Source organism: Protopterus annectens, chromosome 17.part0 (assembly GCF_019279795.1).
Source record: "Protopterus annectens isolate FY-2018-M chromosome 17.part0, PAN1.0, whole genome shotgun sequence".
NCBI lineage: Eukaryota > Metazoa > Chordata > Ceratodontiformes > Protopteridae > Protopterus > Protopterus annectens.
The window spans coordinates 67,182,848-67,199,451 of record NC_056751.1 but is presented as its reverse complement, the minus strand read 5'-3'; the positions used below and the strand labels follow the sequence as shown (position 1 = coordinate 67,199,451).

The 16,604-nt window shown below is 41.3% G+C and overlaps 1 protein-coding gene across 1 annotated transcript in view; it reads right to left on the bottom strand.

Annotated features, from left to right (window-relative positions):
• DNAH6 (dynein axonemal heavy chain 6) overlaps positions 1–16,604 on the bottom strand; it is a 5,071,261-nt gene that overhangs the window by 2,938,932 nt on the left and 2,115,725 nt on the right. The gene's annotated exons all lie outside the window — the stretch shown is intronic.

The following is a 16,604-nucleotide window of genomic DNA, read 5'->3' as shown; positions in this document are numbered from 1 at the left end:
ATGGCACATCTTGACTTGGCAATAGTTGCCCACTCTTCCTTGCAAAAGCACTCCAAATCTGTCAGATTGTGAGGGCATCTCTTGTGTACAGCCCTCTTCAGGTCACCCCACAGATTTTCTATTGGATTTAGGTCTGGGCTCTGGCTAGGTCATTCCAAAACTTTAATAGTTGTCACATGTAGTACACAACCAGTCCTTATAGGAAGTTCCTGCAGCTCCTTCAGTGTTGCTGTAGGTCTCTTGGCAGCCTCCCTGACCTGTTTTCGTCTTGTCTTTTCATCAATTTTGGAGGGACATCCAGTTCTCTGCGATGTCACTGTTGTCCCATATTTTCTCCACTTTTTGATGACTGTCTTCACTGTGTTCCATGGTATATCCAACGCTGTGGAAATGTTTTTGTACCCTTCTCCTGACTGATACTTTTCAGCAATGAGATCCCCTTGATGCTTTGTAAGCTCTCTGTGAACCATGGCTTTTGCTGTAGCAAGCAGCTGAGTAAATGTCAGAAAAATCCTACTAGGACAGCTGAACTTTATTTGGAGTTAATCAGAGTCTCTTTAATTGATGTCAGGTGTGTACCCAAGAAGACTGAATGTTGTAATTAAAGCAAAAGGTGCTTCAACAAAGTATTAGTTTAAGGCTATGCACACTTATGCAACCACCTTATTGTACATTTTTTATTTTTTATTTATTTTCCACTAACAGATTTGTTTGCTTTTCAATTGAATTGTATAGGTTATAGGTCACATTAAAGGTAGGAAAAGTTTTGAAATTATTTATTGTGGTCTCATTTTTTTATACCACAAAAACCTGGCATTTTAACAGGGGTGTGTACACTTTTTATATCCACTGTATGTCATTTGTATATCAAACTGATTTGTACAGGTGCTTGTGTTGAAAATGCATTTGTAAAACTGCTTGTATTAAACATATACCAAAAGTGGGTCATGCTGGACAGAAAATAAATACACCTGTATGTCAGTCTCTATTGTAACTGTTGAAATTAATATATTGCATCAGAGGATACTGGAAGACAAGAGGTTAATCTCAGTCCAGCTAACTTTGAAAAATAGTCTGAAATTAAATTACCTGGTTTATAGGTTCATAGGTAGGTACTAGGCTATCTACCCAAAGGCATTTATAAGCCTAGCTAGAATGTGTTGGCTTTCGCCGCCCCCTTAAATTAGTTCCCTGTGCCTCTGTCCAGCATTGCCACTGAAGTGATCCCCGAGGTAAACTTTTTGTTTCCCATCCACTCGTCAAGGTTTCTTTTGAAGAGTGTTAGCGAGGAGCTCTGCCTAATGTAGATTGCGATCTTGTTCCAAAGCATGGGAAGTCTCTGGGACAGGAATCTATCCCTCCAGCACGTCCTGTTTTTGTTGTGGTGAGGTTTAGATCCCTAGAGAGTGTGGCTCGAGGGGATAAGGCTTTCTTTAGGTGGAGCATGCCCATCAATTCTGGGTTGGACATGGCCTTGTATGTCAGGCAGAGATCACCTCTGAGTAGGCGGTATGCAACTGAGTACAGCTGTAGTTTCTTCAGTCGAGCTGCATAGGGCATCTGTTTGAGGCCAGTGATCCTCTTGGTGAGGTACTTCTGTGGTCTTTCCAGCTGTTGCAGGTGTCTTGTAAGGTACATACCAAATGGGGCGTTGTACTCTATGATGGGTCTGATGAGTGATGAGTAGAGGGGCACAATGACCCCTTTTGATCTGGATGCAAACCCTTTTGTGATTAGGTGGGCCACGTAGAAGGATTTTCTAACCACTTTGGCAATGTGATTATCAAAGGAGAGATTACTATCTACTTGGGTCCCCAGATCCCTTATTACATCTTCCGTATGTTTTTCGTATTTAGGGGACTACCACCTATGTGGTAGTTTGTGGTACTTTGTTTTTTTTACAAAGGAGATGACTATGCACTTTTTGGCATTTAGCTTGAGGCCATGATTTTGACACCAGGTATCCGTCTCAGTGAGACCCTTTTGGAGGATGTCCGTGTCAGCCGGAGAGTCAATTATAGCCCCTAGTTTGCAGTCATCTGCGAACTTTGTCAGCCGTAGTCCTCCTGTGCTTGCCTGTACCTCTGAGAAGTATATGCCGAACAGGAGGGGTCCTAGGACTGAGCCCTGGGGAATGCCACTTGTAACCGGTTTAGAGTCGGACCTAGCTCCTGCAACTCTCACCATGTGGGTTCTGTCCGTGAGCCAGTTGGCAACCCATCTTGTGACATATGTTCAGGCTGGTGAGCTTGTCTATAAGGGAATGGTGTCGAAGGCCTTAGCGAGGTCTAGGTAGGCTGTGTCTATCACCTTTCCCCCATCTACAGCCTTGGTAACTGTCTCAAAGAAATCCACCAGGTTTAGGAGCCATGATCTGCCCTTAACAAAGCCAAACTGGGTAGGGTCCAGTGTTTGGAGGTTCCCAATGTCTCCATTAATGAGTTCCATGATGATGCGCTCCATAGCCTTGCAGACCAAGCTAGTCAGGCTTATAGGGAGATAGTTCCTGGGGTCTGTTGTGGCTCCACCTTTGTGGAGCGGAATAACTGCTGCTGTGTGCCACTCTATGGGTATGTAGCCTGTGGAGAGTCTGAGTTTGAACAGTGTGTTTAGGTGAGGGGTTAGTTCATCTTTGAGCTCATGCAGGATGCAGCCTGGGGCACCGTCCAGTCCCATTGATGATGTGTTTTTGGCTTTGGAGAGGGCTGTTTTAACCTGAGTGTCTGTGATTTCAGGGACTCTACATTCTTCTGGTATGGTTATGGGCCCTTTTGGGGGTGAGAGGGGGGTGAAGTTTGCACTGAACCCGTCTGCCAGGATGTTGGCGACATCAGTCGGCTCAGTGTATTTTGTGCCATTCTGCACTAACTCTGAGCAGATATGAGCATTGCCACTTAGATTCTTGACATAGCTAAAGAATGCCTCGTGGTTATCTTTGGAGTCCTTGGCAATTTTTCTTTCAAAGCTCGCCTTGGATGATTTTATGAGGGATCATAGTTTCTTGCTGATACTGATCAGGGATGTCTTCCCTTCTTGGGATTTTGCTCTTTTCTGTACTAGTTTCCTCCTTCTGTTGTATAGCTTGTTTATGGAAGGAGTCCACCAGACTGGTCTCCTTTTCTTGGAGGAGTGAGTCTTGGTTTTGCTTGGGATGGCATGATCCATGCATTCTTGTAGGTGCCCATAGAATGTATTAGTAAAGGATTTTGCAGCTTGGACAGCATTATTCTTCATCATGGGGGCTTTGAAACTTTCTACCTCGGTCTTAAGTAATATGAAGTTTGCTTTTGAAAAGTTTTTCATGGTGGTTTTCTTGTCCAGGGGTGGGAGCGGAATGTGGATATATAAAGTGATTTGTTTATGGTCAGATCTAACCAGCGAGGGGTTGACCTCCGGTGTGGAACACCGGTCGCCCATTTGGTGATGGCCAGGTCCAATATGTTGTCACCTCTGGTGGGAGTGTTGACCAGTTGAACCAGGGCGTTTGAGTTTATAAATTCTAGGAAATGTTGGGCAAGGGAGTTAGTACTTGAGTAGTTCTCCCAGTTAATGTTTGGGTAATTGAAATCACTGAATATTAGGGTGTTTGGTAGGCTCGTTATGTTTCCCAGTGTTTCCAGAAATGCGGAATGGGGGTCCTGGGACATGGTGGGTGATCTGTAGCAAGCCACAATTTGAATTGCAGTTTTTACCATTGTTAGTTGCACGTGGATGATCTCTGAAGCATCGTGCTGTGCCACTAACCTGGAGGTGTGGGTATCCTTGATGAATATGGATATGCCTCCGCCTTTTGTATTTCGGTTTGGGTTCTGTGGCTGAAATGTATGGTATGAGTTGTAGCCTGGTAGTGCTGGGGTTCCCTCTGGAGCCTTAAACCAGGTTTCTGTTACTGCACACATATATCGATTTTTTCCATAATGAGGAGTGCCTAGAGTGCATGCATTTTGAGGTTTAGACTTCTGGCATTGAGTAGCATTCCCCTCAGTTTTTTGTTACTTGTGCCTTTTACGGCAGTGGGTTTGTCTTTTGAGCCTTGCCTAAAAACGGCACTATGGGGGTGGCAAGAGCCTTGGCCAGTATTCGAAAGCCTAAGGGTGACAGGTGCAAGCTGTCTCTAGCAAAGCAGTGTGGCTTGTCGGGCATGTCATCCCAGGCTAACAGACACTGGATCCCCTTTGAATGACACCAGAAACTTAGCCAATTGTTGAAATCGAGAATTTTTTCTTTATACTGTGATATCATTCTTGGGGAGGGCAGGATGCTACTCAGGGTCAGGGTCATACCGGCCTGGGCTACGTGATCAGAGAGCTCTTCCATGTCTCTTTTCATGTAGTCCAGGGAGGTACGGCTCAGGTCATTCACATCAACATGGACAATGACAGAGTCATATTTGTACTTGTTCTGGTGTGACCTGAGTGCTTGTGTTATGTGGCAGATCCTGGCACCCGACAGGCAGCTAACAGTAACCTTCTCCTTAATCAGCCTAGTGAGAAGGACATCAGTGTGCCTGACTATAGAGTCACCTATTACTAGTATGTTGGGTATGTTATTTTGCCTTAAGGGCTGTGATTACATGGCACACTGGCTTTGTGACGTATGTGTTTCATGGTTTGTGTTGGGGGGTGGAGGTTGCTTGGATGTTTGCTTTGGAGGTCTCTGTTGGTTTTGCAGATTTTTATTTAGAGCCTCTGAGTATGTTTTCATGTATTTATATGTTTTCTGCCAGTGCTGCTTTAAAGGGTCTATGTGAGACTAGTGGTGTGATGCAAGTATTTCCCTTCTCCTCTTGACTGTCTGATCCAGTCTTGGGTTGAGAGAGCTTATCCTCCAGTTTGGCTGTATAATTGCATCTCTCGCATGTATTAGTGTTTGGTGGTAGGAGGAGGGGGTTGTCTGTGTACATGAGGCAGTTGTAACATTGCCTCAAAATGCCCAGATTCACCAGTTGGACTGGAGAGTACACCTGAAACTGCCCTTTGGACATGCCTGGATAGGTACAGTGAACTGTTTTACTGGATGTCTGGTAAGGTCGAATAGAGAGCCTTGTCCTTCTGTACTGTACAGGAGGGTCTAGTGCTAGGGTTTATAAGTTCTTGCTATAAGTTTTGAGCAAGTGCTGGGCTGAGAAATTAATGGCTTGAGTGCTTAACTTGAAAGTTTGTCTAATTCCAAGGGAAAAATTGAAGAGGAGACTTTGTGGAGCCGGGAATAGTTTTACCCTAACTAACCGGCACTGCCCGGCATGCAAAACCGGGCAAATACGGTATTTATAGCAGGGAAATGAAAGAGATAGAAATTAACCCAAAATGGCCAATAAACTACTAATTTCTGGGCTGAAACCACTTCTCCAGTGACAGGTAGGCTGCTCAAAGCTCCCTTCTCTCACAGGTGAACAGAGATTCTATTCAAGTAAGGTATGGGCAAACACAGAAATTTGTAACACAGCTCTGAATTCAGCACTAACCTAAAAACTGGACTATACTAGCTTAGAAAAGCGGGAACAAGTATGTATATATATATATATATATATATATATATATATATATATATATATATATATATTTTAGAAAATAAAGCAGATACACTCAAAAACACTTTAAATGCACAGAAAAGGATACTTATTGTTATACATCGCAGATCAGAGTTGTAGTCAATGCCCCTAGTAATAAAGTAGGAAGAAACACAAATACAGTAAAAGCAGATGAATAAAGTGCAATATATATATATATATATATATATATATAAACAATAGAAAACGAACAAACTGATTTAAACAAGTTACCCAATTAACCAGAAAAAAAGCTCAAAACTGAGCCCTGTACCTGCAGTCTTCAATCAGACAAGTTCTAACTGCAAACCCTGCTTACTAGGGTGCAGGGGAACCTTCTCCAAAAAAGATGGCCTGGATCAGTGCTCAAGTTATACAAACAAAGCTAGATTCAGCAGGCCTAAATCTGGTCTATGCTACAGCAACAAGCCGCCCAATTTCAGAAAGAAACAGTTCAAATAAGCAGGCAAAACAAGCCTGTGACTAGAAATACCCATCTCAGAAGGGCATAATCCAGCCTCTCCTCCCACAAGAGTACAGACCACAAACCTTCTTAATGTAGAATAACTGGCCTGAAGTCCAAGTGCTTAAGCCAGAACTAATACACTTTTAGAATAACAGACACTGGGCCTTCAATCAGCAATTCCCAGCTTAGAAGGTTGTAAACTACCTGTCTTGCCACAGCAGTGCAGACCACAAACCTCAGCCTGTATGAAGTCCAAGTGCTTAAACCAAAAGACTTAGAATAACAGTTACAATTTAATCAGGCTACTACCAAGCAGTAATAAATGCAGCAGAATAAATAAAATTGAGTACTTTTAAGAAATGCAACATAAAGTAAGAGGAAAGACAAATACAGTAAAAGCAAATGAATAAAGTGCAATTTTTTATAAGTGCAAGGAGAGAGGAAGGAAGAACCTAAGTGGGCTGGCCTTCTCAAATTTTCTCTCTGTATTAAGTAGAATGAACACTAGACTCAGAATATGATCTCACTGTACTCGCTAAAGTGAGCAAATGAGATGGACCCAGGAGGAGTGTCCTAATACAGACTTACAGGAGGGGTGGGCAATTCCAGAGCCACCAACACTAATACCAACAAAGGAACAGGGAGGGGGGGGGGGTGAGGAACTAACTGCAAACTGCAGAGAGACACACACAGCACACTGTTCAGAAACACACAATTAGGAAACAGAAAAAATGAAAATACAGTACTTTTAAAATTGCAAGTTTGTACTTAACAGAATATTAAAATACACTACTGCAAGTTTCACTTAGCTTCACCTTCTAATGCAGATGTTTGTAGCTAAGCAAGTCTCTCAGGAGTTGAGCATAAAATGATTTCTCAAACTTTGTGGCTAGCACTTAAAGTACAGAGGAATCCATCTAGGCTATTAAATATCAGATAACAAAGAAGTGATAACACCACTCCCTCTTATAGCAAACAAACACACAGTACACTGTTCAGAAACACACAATTAGGAAACAGAAAAAATGAAAATGCAGTACTTTTAAAACTGCAAGTTTGTACTTAACAGAATACTAAAATACACTACTGCAAGTTTCACTTAGCTTCAGCTTCTAATGCAGATGTTTGTAGCCAAGCAAGTCTCTCAGGAGATGAGCATAAACTGATTTCTCAAACTTTGTGGCTAGCACTTAAAGTACAGAGGAATACCTCTAGGCTATTAAATATCAGATAACAAAGAAGTGATAACACCAGTTTAGGCCATAAAGATTGTATCTTACAGTTCTGATTGCAGCCAGAGTCAAAATGTCTGTGAAAACCAGGACTAGAAATCCTACTGTATTGTCCTTATAGGTGAACTAATTGCTACCCTTGAAGGGTGGAAGTTTTAGAAATGGTTTTATAGCTTCCAGATGCTACACCACATCTTAGCAAAGCTCTATGTGTATGTATGGTGACACATATGTGTTAGATTCTGGTTCAATTTCTAGTAAGGGGTAGTGTGGGAACCAGAAGTCAGATGACCAGATGTATTTGATGTCCATTCTGCAATCCAGCACTGAAATGATGTTTTAATACTAGAGACAGAAGTTTCAAGGCAGTCTGTTTTTGAAAACTAACAAAAAATGATCACTCACCCACATTATCTTGCCTTGCTTTATTTAGTAAGTGAACTAGGGGACAGTAATTCTTTAGATCAGTCAGGAATATATAGTGAGATTAGGTAAGTATTGTTTTTCTGTACCTGTGTGAACTTTTCCATCTTTGTCATTTTTAATATTTCCTGTTATTGAAACTCTGGTGTTTACTGTAAATAGATATTTAGTATTTTCATGTGCTTTTATTATTATTAAATATATTTACACTTTTCATTGTGGCTGTTTTTTTAAGGAATATTTTACCTTTGAAAGTTCTTATATTTATTTGGTGACACTGTGGCCGCTGCTAAAAGCCTTGCGTTTGGTCAAATACTACCCTCTGTATAAGTGTTACTTTTACCAAGTATAATTGGATACCCTGGTAACACCCTTACAGTATCTGGCTTTGGAGTGTTCTGGTGTCAGTATCTACCTTATAGTGTGGGCAGAGGGGGCATTGCTGGTAAATCTATGCCAGTCTTTCCCTGGTGTGTGTGTGTGTGTGTGTGTGTGTGTGTGTGTGTGTGTGTGTGTGTGTGTGTGTGTGTGTGTGTGTGTGTGTAAGTCAAATCTCAAAGACTGTGTGTGTTAGCTACTTGGAGCAGTGACACACAGAAGGTGGTGGAGGACTTGGCTTGAAACATTCAGTGGAGGACTGAACTCTACGGCTGTGGTCAATGCGGAATCTTATTTGGGGGATGATGAGAGAGACAAGAAACTCAGTCCCAGGATGGGAGTGTGTTCCCTGTGTTCTCTTAAGGGAAGTTGTGCTTGGTGCAGTGAGCTTCAATTGAAAATACTGTGTGTATCCAATTTTTTCCAAGTGAACGTCCCTCACCGGTGTCCATGGTGAAGACTGAGACTCCTTGATCACTCACCCAGAAGAGGGGTGTCAGAGTAGCAAACAAGATCTGAGATATTACAGGTCTCTGAGGAATTATGGGTAAAAGGGGAAGCTCAAACGGTGGATCCCAGAGTCTAAGTAAACACGTCTCAGCTGGATCTTAGGATGGATCCAACACCTCCATATGTTGAGTAATGAATGAAAATAAGAACATCATATCAAAAGCAGTAAGTAAACATATATACATACAAATACATGGGTATAATATGTAGTGAGACGCATTGATACACAGTCTCTCAATGCTAGCACATTGACATCAGACTTACCAAAATAAAAAAAAACTTATCAAAACCAAACCTACTGCAAAAGGAAAAGAAAATGTCTCCTTCTTTGATCAGTTCACCAAAAAAAAAATAAAAAAGTGACCACTAACCAGCAGATTTGCACTGTCTACTAGACAGTGGTACTGTTAAAGAAAGGGTTTTTAATAATGTAGCATGGAGGGTGGGGGGTTCCTAACCTGGAAACACTCTCTCACTCACACACAAACACCCAACCACACACACACACACACACACACACACACACACACACACACACACACACACACACACACACACACACAAAACCATAAACACATACATATACACACACTCATCCCCAGTGTTAAAACTTTTGGAGTATATATGAAAATTTCACCATTACCATCCATTCCCAATTTACGTAACTGTACACACATTTCTTCACTTAAAGCAACACTTGATGTTGCTCCTTTTGTTTAGTCCTTCACTCAGCAGTGAGTATTTGTGATAAATGCCTACACCAGAAATATCTGTTGACAACCTGAGCATTTGAGAAACTGTTACCATGTATTTATCAACATCTCTCTCCCTCTCTATATATATGTGTATATATATATATATATATATATATATATATATATATATATATATATATATATATAGGGGTCTACTTCAAATCATCGACTTACCATATCATCAAATCCCACTTCATTGAGATGAAATCACAGAAACTGCACAAAATCAAACACCTAGAACATCAAAAACTAACACCAGGAAAAGAACCAGTTACCCAACAATACCAACTGCAAGACTGCACTGGGGAAAGGGCAAAGTTCACCATGGTGGCCAAGTGGTTCTTTTCCCAGGGATAGTTATTGATGTTGTCTCAATGAAATAGGATTCCATGATGTGGTAAGTCGATCTGAAGTAGATCCATACACACACACACACACACACACACACACACACACACACACACACACACACGCATATATATTTATATATGTTACCTTTTTACATGTTACTACATGAGGCTGCGGTTGTTAAAAATTTGGATACAGACAATTGTGTATAGAAAAAGCAGATGCAGGCAGCAAACCTTTTAAAACTAGTTTATCTGGCATCCCAGAAATAATGGCACATGTTAATGATAATCAAGTGAACACAGGAACATAGGAATAATAGACAAGTGGTCATTAGGACCATAAGATGCCTAGCCATATACACCTTTAAGCAGATATATTAAAAAAGATATTGCCACCATTTTCAAGCACTTAATAGTGCTCACCGATCAAATTCAGAAGGGTCATACATGATAAACCTGGTATATATTTATGTTGACCCACACTGGTATCTTATTCCATAGAACCGGAATATGATGAGTTAGGAGCCTATCCTTCCAGACAGTCTTGTTTATCTGCTAGTGTAGATTTAGGTCCTTAGTGTGGATGTTTATAGCACCAGTGCTTTCATGAAGAAATAGGAAGTCAAATAGTATTAGGTCTTTCATGGCTAAAACATTAGTCACCTCAGAGCAGTTGGAAGGCTACTGAGTAAAAAGAAAGTCTTGCTAATCTGTCACAATAGCTGGAGGATTTATGTTTTTTATTTTTTTATAATAATTTGGTGTCTTTCCAGTTGAGAGATATACTTGGATTTGTATATAGAAAAGAGTACATTTTAATAAAAAATGGGTTTGATAAGGGATGAGTACAGTGGCAAGATAACTTCTTTGTATCTTGAAAATATTCCTTTGAAAATTAACTTGGCCAGATAGAACAATTTCCTGTCTATGGTAAAAATATGATGATCACCTCAGAGACAGAGAGGTAAGCATCTCCCAGGTGATGAAATAGACTTAATTGTCGGTTTACTTGAATTAGTGTTGAACAACAATTATTTTATGTTCAAAAAGGAACTATATTTACAAGTGACTGGAGTAGCAATAGGTTCCCCATGTGGGGGAACCTTTGCAAACTCCGTTATGGCTTTTTGGGAGCACACTTACCTATTTTTGCACCAATTGTATAAAGATATAGTCATCTGATACACAAGGTACCAAGACGACATCCTGATGATTATTAAAGGAAGTAAAGAAGAAGCTATACAATTGATTGATTTGATGAACTCCTTTGTTCCATTTTTGAAGTTCACTTAAAACTTGGATGAGGCATCAATTAACTTTTTGGACATCTTGATAAAAAAGACACTGAAAAGGAGAGGTTTACTACTAGTATTTATAGGAAACCCCATTATAGTAATTCTTTTTTGCATTTTTCCAGTTCTCACCCTTTTTTTCAGAAAAAAGGTGTAGTAAAGGGCCAGGTTGTGCGCGCCTCTCGTATGTGCTCTGAAGATATCATTTTCAGAGAAGAATGTAGCCTTCTAGCAGGGATGTTTAGAAATAGAGGATATCCCAGTATCACACTCAAGTGTACTAGCTTTTGATAGCATTTAGTCGAAAATTATAGCATTTATTGTGTTTTCTGCCTTTCTGTAAAAAAACTTGAAAAAAAAACAAAAAAAATATCCTTGTTTTCCATACTTTCCTAACTAGTGTTCCAGAGACCAGATTTTGCTGATCCCTGGGCTTTGTCTTGGTTCCTGTGTTTCTCCATTTTCCTTGTTTGGTCAGGGGGAAGTTTCTTTACTCACCAGTGAGAGTGGGGAGTACTGAGCTGCCTGTTTGTCCTTAGAGGAGTGGTTTAAGGCAGTAACTTGTAGTCTATTGGCCATTTTGGGTCATTTCCTGTCTTTTCCAGCCCCCTGCTATAAAACGCGTTTTGGCGGGCTTTTCCAGCTATTGAGAACTCAGCACAGCTCCTCGTGGTGGCCAGCAGTGTTCCTCTAGCAGCAGAGACCAGAAAAGACTACCTTTCCAGATTTTAAGTATTTTTCTTGGCTTTTTCGACTTTTGTGACTTTCGACTACTGTTTTTGCTTGTTTTATCAAAGTTTGCACTGTTTTTACTGTCTTTATAAGCTAAAACTGTTTACTGCACTTGCTAGTTTAAGTTTTGCCTAAAAGTTAAACTACAGGCTAATACACTCAAGTGTACTAGCTTTTGATAGCATTTAGTCGAAAATTATAGCATTTATTGTGTTTTCTGCCTTTCTGTAAAAAAACTTGAAAAAAAACAAAAAAAAATCCTTGTTTTCCATACTTTCCTAACTAGTGTTCCAGAGACCAGATTTTGCTGATCCCTGGGCTTTGTCTTGGTTCCTGTGTTTCTCCATTTTCCTTGTTTGGTCAGGGGAAGTTTCTTTACTCACCAGTGAGAGTGGGGAGTACTGAGCTGCCTGTTTGTCCTTAGAGGAGTGGTTTAAGGCAGTAACTTGTAGTCTATTGGCCATTTTGGGTCATTTCCTGTCTTTTCCAGCCCCCTGCTATAAAGCGCGTTTTGGCGGGCTTTTCCAGCTATTGAGAACTCAACACAGCTCCTCGTGGTGGCCAGCAGTGTTCCTCTAGCAGCAGAGACCAGAAAAGACTACCTTTCCAGATTTTAAGTATTTTTCTTGGCTCATTTGACTTTTTGTGACTTTCGACTACTGTTTTAGCTTGTTTTATCAAAGTTTGCACTGTTTTTACTGTCTTTATAAGCTAAAACTGTTTACTGCACTTGCTAGTTTAAGTTTTGCCTAAAATTTAAACTACAGGCTAATACACTCAAGTGTACTAGCTTTTGATAGCATTTAGTCGAAAATTATAGCATTTATTGTGTTTTCTGCCTTTCTGTAAAAATACTTGAAAAAAACAAAAAAATATCCTTGTTTTCCATACTTTCCTAACTAGTGTTCCAGAGACCAGATTTTGCTGATCCCTGGGCTTTGTCTTGGTTCCTGTGTTTCTCCATTTTCTTTGTTTGGTCAGGGGGAAGTTTCTTTACTCACCAGTGAGAGTGGGGAATACTGAGCTGCCTGTTTGTCCTTAGAGGAGTGGTTTAAGGCAGTAACTTGTAGTCTATTGGCCATTTTGGGTCATTTCCTGTCTTTTCCAGCCCCCTGCTATAAAGCGTTTTGGCGGGCTTTTCCAGCTATTGAGAACTCAGCACAGCTCCTCGTGGTGGCCAGCAGTGTTCCTCTAGCAGCAGAGACCAGAAAAGACTACCTTTCCAGATTTTAAGTATTTTTCTTGGCTTTTTCGACTTTTTGTGACTTTCGACTACTGTTTTTGCTTGTTTTATCAAAGTTTGCTCTGTTTTTACTGTCTTTATAAGCTAAAACTGTTTACTGCACTTGCTAGTTTAAGTTTTGCCTAAAAGTTAAACTACAGGCTAATACACTCAGGTGTACTAGCTTTTGATAGCATTTAGTCGAAAATTATAGCATTTATTGTGTTTTCTGCCTTTCTGTAAAAAAAAAAAACTTGAAAAAAAACAAAAAAAAATATCCTTGTTTTCCATACTTTCCTAACTAGTGTTCCAGAGACCAGATTTTGCTGATCCCTGGGCTTTGTCTTGGTTCCTGTGTTTCTCCATTTTCTTTGTTTGGTCAGGGGGAAGTTTCTTTACTCACCAGTGAGAGTGGGGAGTACTGAGCTGCCTGTTTGTCCTTAGAGGAGTGGTTTAAGGCAGTAACTTGTAGTCTATTGGCCATTTTGGGTCATTTCCTGTCTTTTCCAGCCCCCTGCTATAAAGCGCGTTTTGGCGGGCTTTTCCAGCTATTGAGAACTCAGCACAGCTCCTCGTGGTGGCCAACAGTGTTCCTCTAGCAGCAGAGACCAGAAAAGACTACCATTCCAGATTTTAAGTATTTTTCTTGGCTTTTCGACTTTTTGTGACTTTCGACTACTGTTTTTGCTTGTTTTATCAAAGTTTGCACTGTTTTTACTGTCTTTATAAGCTAAAACTGTTTACTGCACTTGCTAGTTTAAGTTTTGCCTAAAAGTTAAACTACAGGCTAATACACTCAAGTGTACTAGCTTTTGATAGCATTTAGTCGAAAATTATAGCATTTATTGTGTTTTCTGCCTTTCTGTAAAGAAACTTGAGAAAAACCCCCCAAAAAAATATCCTTGTTTTCCATACTTTCCTAACTAGTGTTCCAGAGACCAGATTTTGCTGATCCCTGGGCTTTGTCTTGGTTCCTGTGTTTCTCCATTTTCCTTGTTTGGTCAGGGGGAAGTTTCTTTACTCACCAGTGAGAGTGGGGAGTACTGAGCTGCCTGTTTGTCCTTAGAGGAGTGGTTTAAGGCAGTAACTTGTAGTCTATTGGCCATTTTGGGTCATTTCCTGTCTTTTCCAGCCCCCTGCTATAAAGCGTTTTAGCCTTTAGCGATTTAGCACGGAGTTGCCACTGTTGCACACTAGGGCAGCCCGGTTAAGCAGGTTTAAACTATTCGGCTACCTAAAGTCCACTCTTCAAATTTTCCTTAAAACTACCTTCCTCGAACTATACTACTGATCTAATCAGCGTATCCTATAACTAAAGATCATCTCTACTTGACTCCAAGTAGACTATTCTCTATCTGTTAAACCTAGCACTTGCTCCTACAGTACTTATTACCTTGATACGGCACTCTTGTCATAGATAGTACCCCAAAAGGCAAACCCCATTTCTCGGTCACCCAAGTCCCCCGGAATCTCTTTTAAAGTTTTTTTGTCTATTCCTTCTAGCATGTCGAGGGATCAGTTGCTAGTGTCCTCTCCTGCTCAGCTGGTGAACCTGGAATATTGAGGCAATGTTACAATTGCCTCATGTACACTGAACAACCCTCTCCTCCTCCCACAAAACACAAATACATGCGAGAGATGCAACTATATGGCCAAACTGGAGGCTGAGCTCTCTCAACATAGGACTGGCAAGACCAGTCAGGAGGAGAAGGTTACCACACACACTATAGACCCAGTCTCACATAGTACCATCACAACCTCAAATCATACACATAAACACACAAAGACATACTTGAGGCTCTGATCAAAAATCTACCAAAACAGCAGAGGCCACCAAAGCAGACACCCAAACAACCACCACCTCAGAACACAACACCTGCAACACATAGACCTCACAGTCAGAGTGTCAAACAGTCACAGCCCTTAAGGCCAAACACAATGCCAGACACACTAGTCATTGGTGACTCCATAGTCAGACACACTGACGTCCCGCTCACCAGACTGAGTAAGGAGAAGGTCACAGTAAGCTGCCTGTCGGGCGCTAGAATCCGCCACATAACGCAAGCACTCAGGTCTCTCAACAGCAGGTACAAATACGACTCAGTCATTGTCCACGCTGGTGTAAACGACCTGAGGCGTGCCTCCTTGGACTACATGAAAGAGACATTGAGGAGCTCTCTGATTATGTAGCCCAGGCAGGTATGACCCTGACCTTGAGCAGTATCCTACCTTCACCAAGAATGATGCCACAATACAGAGATAAGATGATCAGCTTTAACAATTGGCTTAAACTCTGGTGTCATTCAAAGGGGATCAATGTCTGTCTGCCTGGGATGACATGCTGGACAAGCCACGCTGCCAATGGGACGGCTTGCACCTGTCACCCTGGGATTCGGATATTGGCAAAGGCTCTTGCCACCCCATAGTGCCTTTTTAGGCAAGGCTCAAATTCTAAACCTACCACCCTAGAACACAAAAGGAAAAAACTAAGGGTAATGCTGCTCAATGCCAGAAGTCTAAATCTCAAAATGCACGCACTCGAGGCCCTTCTCAGTATGGAGAACATCGATGTCTGTGCTGTGACAGAAACCTGGTTCAAGGCTCCTGAGAGCACCCCAGCACTATCAGGTTTTACCTCATATCATGCGTTCCGGCCCCAAAATCCGGACAATACCAAAAGGAGGGGTATCCATATTCATCAAGGACACCCACACCTCAAGACTGGTGGCAACGCACGATGCATCGGAGACCATCCAGGTGCAATTAACCATAGGCAGGACTGCGCTGCAAATTGTAGCATGTTACAGGCCACCCTCACAAACTCAGGAACCTCACATGGCTTTCCTGAAAACACTAGAGGATAAATGTATCACCAAACACCATCATACTAGGTGACTTCAATTACCCTAATATAGACTGGGAACACTACTCAAGCCCAAACACCCTAGCCCAAAAGTTCCTGGAATTCATAAACTCAAATGCCATGGAACAACTAGTCACCATCCCCACAAGAGGAGAAAACATACTTGATCTCATCATCACGAACATGGGAGCACAATGTTCAACACGGAAGTATACCCTCACTGGTGAGATCAGATCACAAACTAATCTCGCTAGAGGTCCTCATCCCACCCCACCTGAAATAAAAGACCACAGTAAAGAACTTCTCAGCCGACTTCACACTTCTAAAGACTAGTATGGTCTCCTTTAAGGCCCCGAGCCAGCGGAAAACAGTACTCAAGCCGCTGAATCACTTACAAATGCCTTCTACCAGCACCTGCAGGACTGCATGGACAAGGCAATCCCAAGCAAAACAAAGACTCTTTGTACCAAAGGCAAGCGTCCAGTCTGGTGGACCCCAGCCATAAACAAACTCTACAACAAAAGGAGGAAGCTACTACAAGATAGAGCAAAATCCTTAAAAGGTAAGACACCCTTGATCACTATAAGTAAAAAACTAAGAGCTCTCATAAAATCATCCAAAGCAAATTTTGAGAGAAAAATAGCTAAAGACTCAAAAGACAATCATAAGGCCTTCTTTAGCTATGTTAGAAACCTGGGAGGAAACTCCCAGATATGCTCAGAACTAGTTCAAAATGATGTGAAGATTACTGATCCTACAGACATTGCCAACATACTGGCTGACAGGTTCAGTGCAAACTTGTCCCCCCCCCCAAAAGGAGAGATATCTATACC